Source organism: Stegastes partitus, unplaced genomic scaffold, assembly GCF_000690725.1.
Source record: "Stegastes partitus isolate 25-593 unplaced genomic scaffold, Stegastes_partitus-1.0.2 Scaffold989, whole genome shotgun sequence".
Lineage (NCBI taxonomy): Eukaryota > Metazoa > Chordata > Actinopteri > Pomacentridae > Stegastes > Stegastes partitus.
In genome coordinates this window covers 64,889-75,970 of record NW_007578720.1, presented here as the reverse complement: position 1 = coordinate 75,970, position 11,082 = coordinate 64,889, and the positions used below count along the sequence as shown (strand labels likewise).

Sequence of the window (11,082 nt, the reverse complement as noted above, 5' to 3'; positions counted from 1 at the left end):
CTCAAGAGAAATTAGCAAACGCTATGGGCTCGTAGTGCAGCAGGAAAGAAGACCTTGGTCTAGATGCACCTGCGGTTGGAGCACTGTGGTTGCAGCAAATATAAATCATCCCTGACAGAGTAAGTAAGGTCACTGACAGGAAACCTCATCAAAACAAAAGAAGCCATGGAGCTCGTCTTGGCAATGAACCTTACTATTTGGCAGGTAGTGATGAATTTCAAGAGATGAGGTCATTTATTAACATCCACAAAGTAATATGCCAGGTGATAGACATGCACACTTGCTGGGGTCTGCAACTGCAGCTGTATCCTATTTCACAAAACCCTAAAACACAGAAGACAGCCATGGCACATCTTCCACCAAAGACAATACCTGTCTCTGCTGCTCACAGCATCCACGGGCCTGGATTTCACAAACAACTGAGGAAGTGTCACATTATACACCATCATTCATCGGAAGATAAACTTCTAACAGTCAGCAGTATTTCCAGCTATCTGATACTATACAGTGACACACAATGTCGGATTTTTAAGCCTAATTGTAAAACCTTTCCTCTCTGAAACACGCTCAGCCACAGTGAGTGGACCTCCACATCCTCTCAACAATAACCTGGCTTCTTCAGCACACTAACATTATTCTCTGGGCCCCAGATCAAATTTCTCCTCCAAGCCGCAGTCTCTGAGCTGAGCTTCCAATGTCAAAATCTTCCTCTCTCCCTCTCCTTCCTGTTTTTTTCCTCTATTCATATTTTAAGGGTTCCACTTGAGAATTCCCACCAGAGCTCCCCCAGCCCATCCCTGCTCCCCTGCTCCTCTGCATGCCTGCGCAGAAACAGATTTTTATAATTCATTCACCAATCCCCAGGGGAGCCGAACAAGGCGAGAGCTTGGGAAAGTGCTCTTCCGGAGTGTAAACTCCAGAGTCAGAGCCGACGTTTTTGACCTCCACACACCCCTTGACCGACAACTGTGAGCCTCGGCCAAGACCGCCAGCGGATGAAAAACTGAGTGAAATGGAGAGGGGTGTTTAGCACCATTGAAGCTGGCCAAACCAAATCGATGTAAAGACATTCGTTTCCATTGCCATCTCCTCGGGAACCTCAGGACAAACTGTACTCAATGCAAAGAAAAATGCATTGCAGTTTGAATTTTAAGCAGTTACTGAATGCTTCTTCGTTGACTTTGTTGCTGACAGATTATTGTTTTATTTAGTCATTAAATGAAAAAGATATGTTTAAATCAAAAAGATAAAAAGGCAAGATTTTGACTAAAAGCTGATCAGCCTAAGAGACTCTAAAGCATGCATACATCCCAAAGAAAATAAACAAAAGAAGATCACTGCCTATAGCAAACAGCATCTTTGTTGCTCAACTAACTGATTTATCATTTGTGCAGACACACTCAGCAATATAACAATGAGAAGCAGTTATTTTTTGCAACTTTCTAAACACTACACATATACAAAATTCCAACTGACTCATATACTATTGACACTATAGTAGATACAACTTCACATTATATAGCAGTATGATAAAGAATTAGATTATCACAACTGTAATTACACTGGAGACAGACAAAGAGAAAAGTACTACCTTTCCTGCTCTAGGACCTAGCAAGACAGTGTTTAGATGTGATTTGGTATGATCAAAGCTCCTCTGTGTCTGCAGTGTGTCTGGAGTATCTACTCATTATGTTGTTACACTTGGATGAACCTCCAGATACTCTATTGTTTTAATTGTCATTAGAGAGTAAATCCCTAAATTGACAGATAAACAACATTCTTCTCATTCTGAATCACGTCTGCGAGAAAATGCATAAGAGAAAAAAACTGAAACTCCTTGAATGATTTGAAGGTCATTACTGTTATGACTTTTCCATTTTAAATACTACACTCGCAAACACACACACTGCACACAAGCAAAGTAACAAAGCATGCAGTAAGCTTTTCCCATTTTGCTTGGAATACTCATCATAACAAGGCAAAAATGAGTCTAAATCAATGAGCTGCACAGCCACATTAGAAATACACTTTGAACCCAAATGGACACATTCTTTTCCAGAAGACAGCCTTTTCCACCTATAAGTTTTTTCATTCCAAGCTCGGGAGGTTAAACAAACAGTAAATGCATGTTCATGTTTAAATAGAGTGTGTGTACAGTAGATGTGTGTGGACATGTCTTTTACATCCATCTGTCGTGCATGTTCTGCTCTACATTTCCATGCCTTTGTTTGGGTCTGTGTGCGCCTGTTTTCCTGGATGTGTTTGTGTGTTTTGTGGAGTGCGTGTGTGTGTGTTCGGGTCTATGCCACAAGCTGCCAATGGGCACAAGCTGCAAAGCCACACAAAGCTGGCAACACTGGGGTTTTGGATGGTGCTCATCAGCGTTGGTTTCCCATGATGATACTCCAAGCCCACATCCAACACCCTGCCATTTAACTGTAGCTGCCTCTGTCTATGCTCCTCTCTCTAGACTGAATCCTGCTAGAGATTCACAATCTGTACTGTAGTCAGCGTAAACAACACAGTAGGGTAGAGATTCAGCCTGCCATGTCCCGTTAAATGTCCCAATTAGAGTCGCAGCAACCATTTTCCCTCAAGCCACGGCCTGATTTCTTCTGGTCAGACACGTAGCAGAGGGAAACTGTCAGACAGAGCAACAGCTTGCGAGCGATCGTCTGAAGAAGGAGTTTGCGCATATGTGTGTCAGGGTTAACGGTGCATTTAATGAAAAATATATGGCCAGCTGCCAACTGGATAAATGACTCCAGTATCCAGTGTAATGGTATGCATTATCCATGCATGAATGCATTTACGTGGGTTGGTTTGACTCTTACAAGGACAGGGTTACGGGTGTCAAAGATGGTATGCATTACCCATGCATATGTGTGCGTGTGTGTGGAGGGGGTTAGGGGTGTTTTTGATCATGACTGAACTCATGGCCATCTAGCAACATCCCAGACAATACCCTCCACCATAACTTGCTAACAAGAGGAATTCTTTGACCATCACCACAGGGCACATTCTTTCAGAGTATGTCACCGTGGTAACAACGGCAGCTCTGGGATGGCAGGAGATTGGCCCGGTGGGGTTTTTAAGTTGCAAGCCACCCCGCAGAGCGCCTGTCAAAAGCCAGTTCCTATAAGAGGAGGGGTGGACGGGATGTAACCTCCTAAAACCCTGCTGTCACTTTATTTTGAGCAAAAAACAATAGCGAAGACAGATGTCACTGTTTGCAACTGCTAACACACACATATATACAAAGGCTTCGTGTAAGAATGTTAATAGTTTTTACCCACTGATAAAACGGTGCATGAATATTCACAGACACTCATAAATGGGCCCACACCTATTCAATAAGTTTGTAAAAAGTATATGAAAAATGTGTATAAAACAGGCACATATTGGTTAAATTTCTTGTAAATTGAGAATGCAGCGTCAAAGTGAAGCTGAGCACTGCTTTCCTGGATGAATTTGTACTCTAGTGACTCACACCAATCAATCAAGACTGATTTCTCCACTTCAGTGTGCTTCCAAGAAAAAAAATAAAATAATAACAAGCTTACTCAGTTGTGAGAGACGACAGACTTGTCACGATACTAAACATCTGGTCCTTGAGTTTTCAGGAGTATTTTTTCCGTGCATACTAATAAAACATTCTCAAAAACTTCCACTGAGTAGATTTAAGACCTTGTGTTTTGCATGTGTTGGTATGTCAACATGTGTTTATGTTGGTGGGTATGATTAAAAATCCTGAGTCATGAGCCGTGAAGACAAAGATGTGCACTGACTGAGAATGCCATGAATATGAGTGTCGATTTTTTGGTGTAAAAAGAAGAAGAAAAAAAAAGACAATTTGTGAGTCAAAAAATGAGAAAAACAAGAGAAAATGTGCAGATAATGAGTGAGTGTGTGTCTGAGAGCGCAATGAATCATACAGTGAGTGAGGGAGCCATTGAGAGTGTGGATATCCTAAGTGAGGAGTACAAAGTCACAAATACCCGCTTTTCCACTACTGGGCATATTGTCTTTCACAGCAGTCACGCAGACAGCAAGCCTCTGACCCTGACACAGAATGTAAACAACTGACCCACTCTGCCAGACCACTATACGTGTGATAGTAACTCTAGTGCCAGACACACACACACACACACACAATCACATGACGGCTCCACACGACAAGATTGCAGCCCACTTATTATAACCTTGCTGACTGGCAGACAGACAGTCCTCGTCTCTTTATCTCCAACTCTATAAACCTTCTCTCCACAGCGCCAAGGAGTCAGGCAGTCTCAATTGAATAAACTCTCAGCCTTACCCACTTAAGTAAATAGAACACCACAACAGAGAGAAACAGGAGACAGAGTGGAGGAATGTTGATTTGTGCTCCGTAAAACTCCTATTGACCTGCTATAGCTGTTCATCCACTCCTCTGGTGAGCATTGGGTACAGAAAGTATATTAAATCAAATGTTCCAACACTGCATGCTCCACACATTTTGTTCTTGTGTTTAACAAATTCCCAGCAGACTACAAGTTCAGTGAAAGACCCAAGGAAGATGCTGAAATGGATCATGTCGGCTGATTGATAACCATCTGTTATGGATCACTGCTTATAGAACACAGCAGACATTCTTGTTTCACTGTGATAAGACACACAGCAGAGAATATCAAACTTAAAGAGGCTTTATGCAATAAGGAGCACAGTTTTTCATACTGTAGGTGCCACAACTTAAAGTGTGACATATGACTTACTTCTTCTGAGTACAGAGGTTGGAGACATTTCTACTTCAGCTAAAAACATTATTTGTTGCTCACTATCCTTTACCAGTTGTCTACTGAGAGAAAGGAAGGGGGAGAACAACTGTCGGTGCACCAGATTTACCAGCAATACCACATACTGTTAGCTGGTGGTAGTAAGTTAAGAAAAGAAGAAGCTTGACTTGCAGGTTTCACAAAATTTCCAAACAGTTAAAACTTTGTAAATGTTTTATGGGGTAGGAAATGCATTCAAGATGTTTGGTAGGCCTTAAAGCTGCATTCTAAAGAGAAATATAAACAAAATCATGTTTACAGTAAAACCACACCATATATATTTATACATGAGGCATATCAACTTCTTAGACTACATAACATTCAAACAATACTTAATCTGATTAATCTAGGGGGAAAAACTAACAAAAACAAAACAGAAACACAATGTCTAAAAAGTTTCTTTCAGCCAGAGTTCTGACAGGAACAAGCAGGAGAGATCATGTTTCTCCCATATTAGCATCTCTTCATTGGCTCACTGTAAAATACTGAATAGAAATTCAAAATCCTCATCACATACAAAGTCTTTAGTCATAGTACCATATCATCACAGTGGAACACTTGTATCTAAGAGTGTAGGCTTAGAGGAGGTAGACACCTTCTCTGCGTTTAAATATGTCTATATATATCTAGGGCTGGCAGGTAACAATGAACCATCAATTAGTAATGCCGCTATAGGCTTAGGGGGGACATCCCATGATGCACTGAGCATCTTTCCTCTCTTCTTCTTCTCTCTCCATACACTTAGGTGCCACCATTACATGTCATTAACTGTGCTTCTTCTCTGTCCCTGCACCTTTCTGCAGGTTTCTCTGGCTCCAGAGTTGCAAGTTTATGATCTGTGGTTACTGGTCCCACCTTCCTGCCCACTGTTTATTGTTACTCAAATGCTCATCTATTCTCTTTGTGTCTGTCTTTATAAATACCTTATGGTCTTTATGTTGGTATGCAAAGTGCCTTGAGATGTCTAATGATGATTGATGATTATAATTTGGTGCTATGTGAAAAAACTGAAGTGATCTTTTTCTATTTTGGTGGTCAAAATATAAACTGGTCATTCCTGCTGTACCTCAATCAAATCAAAGTGTATGGCCAATATTGTGGTGTCTTTTTCATTCATTCACATTCATAAGAACCTAAACTGTATGTGGTGCTGTTTACTGTATCTGTTTACCCATTGTGGCTGTTGCTGCTCAATTCTAACTGTCCGGCTTATTTAAGTGTTGCCAAAAGTCAAATAAAGTGACCCTTATTTATTTAGCACCTTTAAAAACAACAGAATTTCACCCAAAGTGCTTTCCAGTCTCAAACAACAGCTATTGCTTCTGGTGAAAGTAACACACATGTTTAAAAAGTGTTACGTCCTGGGTGTCAGAAGATTCTCAGTGAGTAAATATAAACACTTAAATATAGGATAAATAAACTGCATCACTACAGTATAGTAGAATAATCACAGATGACACAATGAAGACCTCTATGAGTTGCACGACCTCATGCATCAATCAAACCCAACTACACAATCTCACTAAATCTGCAGACAGAATGCTTTTTCCAATCATTGGAAAGCTGATTTGTTTTAAGCCACCTGAAGCTGACTCCTCTGTCCACCCTGGGGAGGTTTCCAGCCCTCTCTGCCTCCTCACAACAATATAGGGAATGCATGAAGAGGTGCCTTTGTTCACCGTGAAGAATGCTCATCTCACTTATCCTCTCCTCTCCTTTCTCTCTCTCCCCCTCGACAAGCCAGTTTGGAATGTGATGGTTTTAGCGTACACCGTGAGCTCTACCCAAATTGTCACCAGACCATGTATCTTTCTTTCCATCTTAAAAGTCCGCTGAAAGCTGACAACCAATGAGCGTGTGCATGTCTGCTGCGTGCTCACGTGTGCACAGACAACTTTACAGAAGAGCTTCTTATGGGCAGCTGTAATGGACAGACTGTTTGTGACTGCCTACTTGAGAAAACACTCAGCGTACTTCAACCGGAGCCACAGCAGTCCAGGATGAAATACAGCGCACACAAACATATACAAAACCACATCCTAACATCTACTACACATACTGCTTTAAACAAGCACAGACGTACATTCTGTACAAAAACACACCACTGCTGACACAACCAAGGTCACGCTCAGGCACATTTAAACTGCAGAGAATATATGAGAAAGGTAGGTGAATATAAATGACTTTCAGACAGAAGGTGTGTCGATTTAATTGACAGATTGCAACTAAAAATTATAAGTAATCACCATGTGTCCAACAGGCTGTATGGAAAAAGTTTTCACTGCTGTTATTTTTGAGAATATAAAAAGAAAACACACAATACCAAACAGGGACACTTGAAATCTTTTTAAAGAACTTTACCTTTCTGAGCTGGGTGAGCCCTGATGAAGTGCTCTCGGAGTAGTTTCTCATTTTGCAAAACCTGACCCCGTAGAAGACAGCATCCACTTGCATGATTCCTTTCCTTCAGATTAGTTTGTCTTATAGCCTCTCTCTCCCTTAGTTTTGTGCACCCCTACCCCTGCCTCTGACTTCTCTCACTTTGCATTGCTCCTGCCAGTACCTCCCACATATGCACACAGAGAAAGACACAACTCCGTGCGCACGAAAAGTTTGAAAAAGGCACAAAGTCAGGGATATCCCTCCTCCCGTCCAGCCTCCGGGCTAAAATGTTTACAGCTCTTTCTCCAGCTCTCAAACACACACTCTCTGACTCACCGCTATCTCTCAGTGACACTGACTCCTCTTTCTCTCTCCCTTTCTCAAAACTTTTCCCACCCCTCCTTCCCTTAAGCCACCCCCCATCCCCTTCTCCCTTCCTCCCTCCCTCCCTCCCTCTCCCGTCTCTCTCTCTCTCCTCCCTCTCCATTTTCCATCATCGCCCCCCTCCACATCCCCTCCCACCCACCTAAACCCCCCACTGCTGAACTAATCTGCAGCTGGCTGGGCGATTGGAGCCCTAGTTGCTGGGGAAACCAAGTGTCCTGCTCAAAAAAAAAAAAAAATGGAGGAATGGAGCAGGAAGGGGCAAAGCTGAGCACAACTGAATACATAAATAAAAGCCTCCACTGGGAGCCAATTAAAGAAGCCCAAGGGCCACTCTTCCTATCTCACCGAGGGGACAACATGTTCATCTATTTTATCTCTTGAAGATTTTGTTGACGGATTCACATGTCCCAAACAGCAGCAACAACAACAACAACCACAAGTAGTGTAGAAGAATAAGTAGTGTGTGCTAAATGCTGCTTGTGGTGAGACTTCAGACAGAGAATGGTTTGGCAGCACTTGAGTTGATTACTACTGACTTCTCCTCAGTCAGAAAATACAAACCGGAGAGTGCAGCTCACCGTCAGGCCAAGGGCTGCAGAGAAACTCAAAAGGTCCAGTGGAAAGAGCGGAAAAAGAAAGTGAGAGAGCAGGAAACAAGACTGGACAAGCATACTGATGACCAGCGTGATTAACAATTAACCTGTTCAACCCCACAGGCTCGCTTTGCTAAGTCTATTATTGGAAACATGTGCAAACAAAGAGCCTACAATCTATTTTTTTGTATTTATTTATAGGAATATAGTTGTCAAATAAAGCCTAAGACATTCTGACATTTCCATTTGATGACAGAGTACACTCACCAAAGTGGCATCTTACATTTAATATTTCAGCCAATCAAAGCACTGTGCTGTAAAGTAGCTTCAGGGAAACAGGGCAAACTATTTTGTCAGTAATTATTTTCATTAGATCTTTTAAGAAAAAAGCCCAAACATTCTCTAGTTTAGGCTTCTCAGTTTAGGAATTTGCTGAATTTCTTTGTCGTGTGTCATAAAATAAAATAAAATCTCTGTTTTTTTAACTTAAAGTTCTACAAATCTAGGCTCTTGAGGCTGTCATATTAAACACTAGTGAATCATCATGGACATTTCTTACTATTCTTTAAAACTTTAAAACCAAATAATCACTCAGTTAATTAAGAAACGAATCAGGAGCTGAATCAATAATACGCATTAATTACAGACTGAATTGGAATCCGCCCACAGCATCATGAACACTTACACAGTCTAATTCAATTTAATACAATAGCCATCTAATTCATACTACCTTGGTTACCTGTGTGTATTTATATTGTGTAAACCCCATGTTGATGTTAAAAAATGTTTTCTTCTTGACCTGCCACTCTAGAGTAAGAGGAAGTGGAAACAATGTGGTTGGATGTTTTGATTTTGTTCAGTTTCAGAACTGTAAAACAACATACAAAAACACGTGAAAGGCTTCATTCCAATAGTCACTTCATTGAGCACCCTTCATAAAATGTCTACCGGCCTCACCTCGGCAGAGCAACTATTCTGCTGACCTCTGAGCCTCAACCCTGACCTCTCCTTTGAAATGCAAGAGAGATCTAAAAAGCCTGGCTTGTCCATCAATGGCTGTGGGGGGATCAGGGTGGGAGGTGGAGGCAAGTAACATCTGCTTTGCGTTTATCCCACCTTATTGTATTGCTGAGTCCTCTATCAGGCCTACAGCTGGGATCCTGGGAGCGCACTGAGCCCACTGTCCAGGGGACTCACACCGTGACTGGGAACATGGCTCGGACAAGTTCTCAGTCCTTGATGGTGCACAGTAGGCTGTTTGCAAGGCCTATGGTTTAAGCAGAGGAAATGACAATGCATCACACCCAGGGTGTGTTTTGTTCCCTTCCTCCCCCTTTCCTTTATGACCAAGTAACTGCTTTTGCTGGCATAATGCTACAGAAAAATAATAAAACAGCACCTGAGAAATCTCTTGGGAGCCTTGTTCAGGAAAACACAGAATGTCCTATGTGGAAGTCGTTTATGATGCTGCTTTAATTAATGTCCAGAACGCACTTTGTTCTCTGCCGACTGGCGTTGCCATCAACAACTTAGAAATCGTCAGCTAGAAACACTTGTCTTTGCTAACTCTTTCTTTTCTTTTGCCTCTTGAAGCTGAAACATTTGTCAAATTATCACTTACTCAACAGACATAAAACTACTGAAAGCAAATTTGATTATCAATAGATTAAAAGTGCCAAATACAATCCGTGTCATCTTTGGTTACAGATTCTGAAATGTGAAGATATGTTGCCTTTCTTTGTCTTCTTTTCTACAAATTGAACACCTTTGATTTCTTCACGTTATTTAAATAAACCTAATAATTCTTAGATGTCATACTGGGTTTGGGAAACTGTGATGTTTCACAATTTCTTGACATTTTAGAGATCAAAAGTTGCAGCCTTCATGCATTGAGCTGCGTCCTCTCTTTAATCCTCCTTAGTTTCCCCAAAAGTCTCAGATAAGCCACTTGAGCACACATAATAAGGGTCCTAAAACACACATGTTTATACTTTCATTACTTGTTCCCTGTTCCTCTTTGTTACTCCTGTAAAGTAGTGAACATAAGTTTGGAAAAGTGTTGTACAAAAACTTTGCTTGCTTTCTTTTGTAATAGTAAATTTATCCTTTCGATTTTTTATTTTTTATTTTTATTTTAATTTTTTTTAGCATTATAGACTTTTAGGCAATTTGATCATTTTAATTGTAGTCAACAAGATTTGTAGGACAAAAGAGATCGTTTTTAATATAATTACAGGAAAAATAACAAAATTGTAAATCTATTGTTTAATTACTGCTAATAACTGCAAGGAAAGCTGCATTTCACTGTAGTGAGCCAGGTGTAGGTTCTTCAGCTCTTAAGTTAAGAGTATTCCTCCTGTTCCACGTGTATTTATTCTGCAGTAAGTCAAAAAAATCTGCTGTGAAAAGGGAAAACAACCCAACAACTGTCTCAGTAACTGTTTTACTTTTGCATCCTTCTTTCCTGCCTCAGTCCTGGCAGGAGGCGAATTTAGCCTGACTGGAATAAGGTGTTCAATGTCGCCATCTGTGGGCCAGTCGACGTCTGTGCAGTAACTTTAACCAGCCTTAATTTTCATCAATTATTGCTTGTATTTAGTATTTTATACATACCTTGTTGTAAGAAACGTCTTCAATACACTCCGTGTGCTTCGTCGGTTGGTAATTTGAGACGTTGGCTGTTAAATTAGTTTGAAAAAAACTGCTCGATTTGCTTCAATTCTTGCGCAGAAATACGACACAAGACGGACACAACAAATATGAGCTGAAGAAACATACAAAAGAACGTACAAAATGTCACGACATTGATTAATATTGAACCGATACAAGTTTTTTTTTCTCATTTTGTTTACGCGCACCTTCAAGACGCAGCCACGTGACCTCTTCAGCGCATACCCGGAAGTAGGTAG

The 11,082-nt window shown here is 41.0% G+C and overlaps 1 protein-coding gene across 1 annotated transcript in view; it reads right to left on the bottom strand.

Annotated features, from left to right (window-relative positions):
• Positions 1-7,530, bottom strand: part of si:dkey-82f1.1 (DENN domain-containing protein 2A) — a 36,074-nt gene extending 28,544 nt beyond the window's left edge. Inside the window, exon 1 of the mRNA XM_008294738.1 lies at positions 7,173-7,530. The gene's annotated coding sequence lies outside the window, so the exon portion shown is untranslated. The remainder of the gene's footprint in view (positions 1-7,172) is intronic.
• Between the last annotated feature and the right edge of the window lie 3,552 nt (positions 7,531-11,082).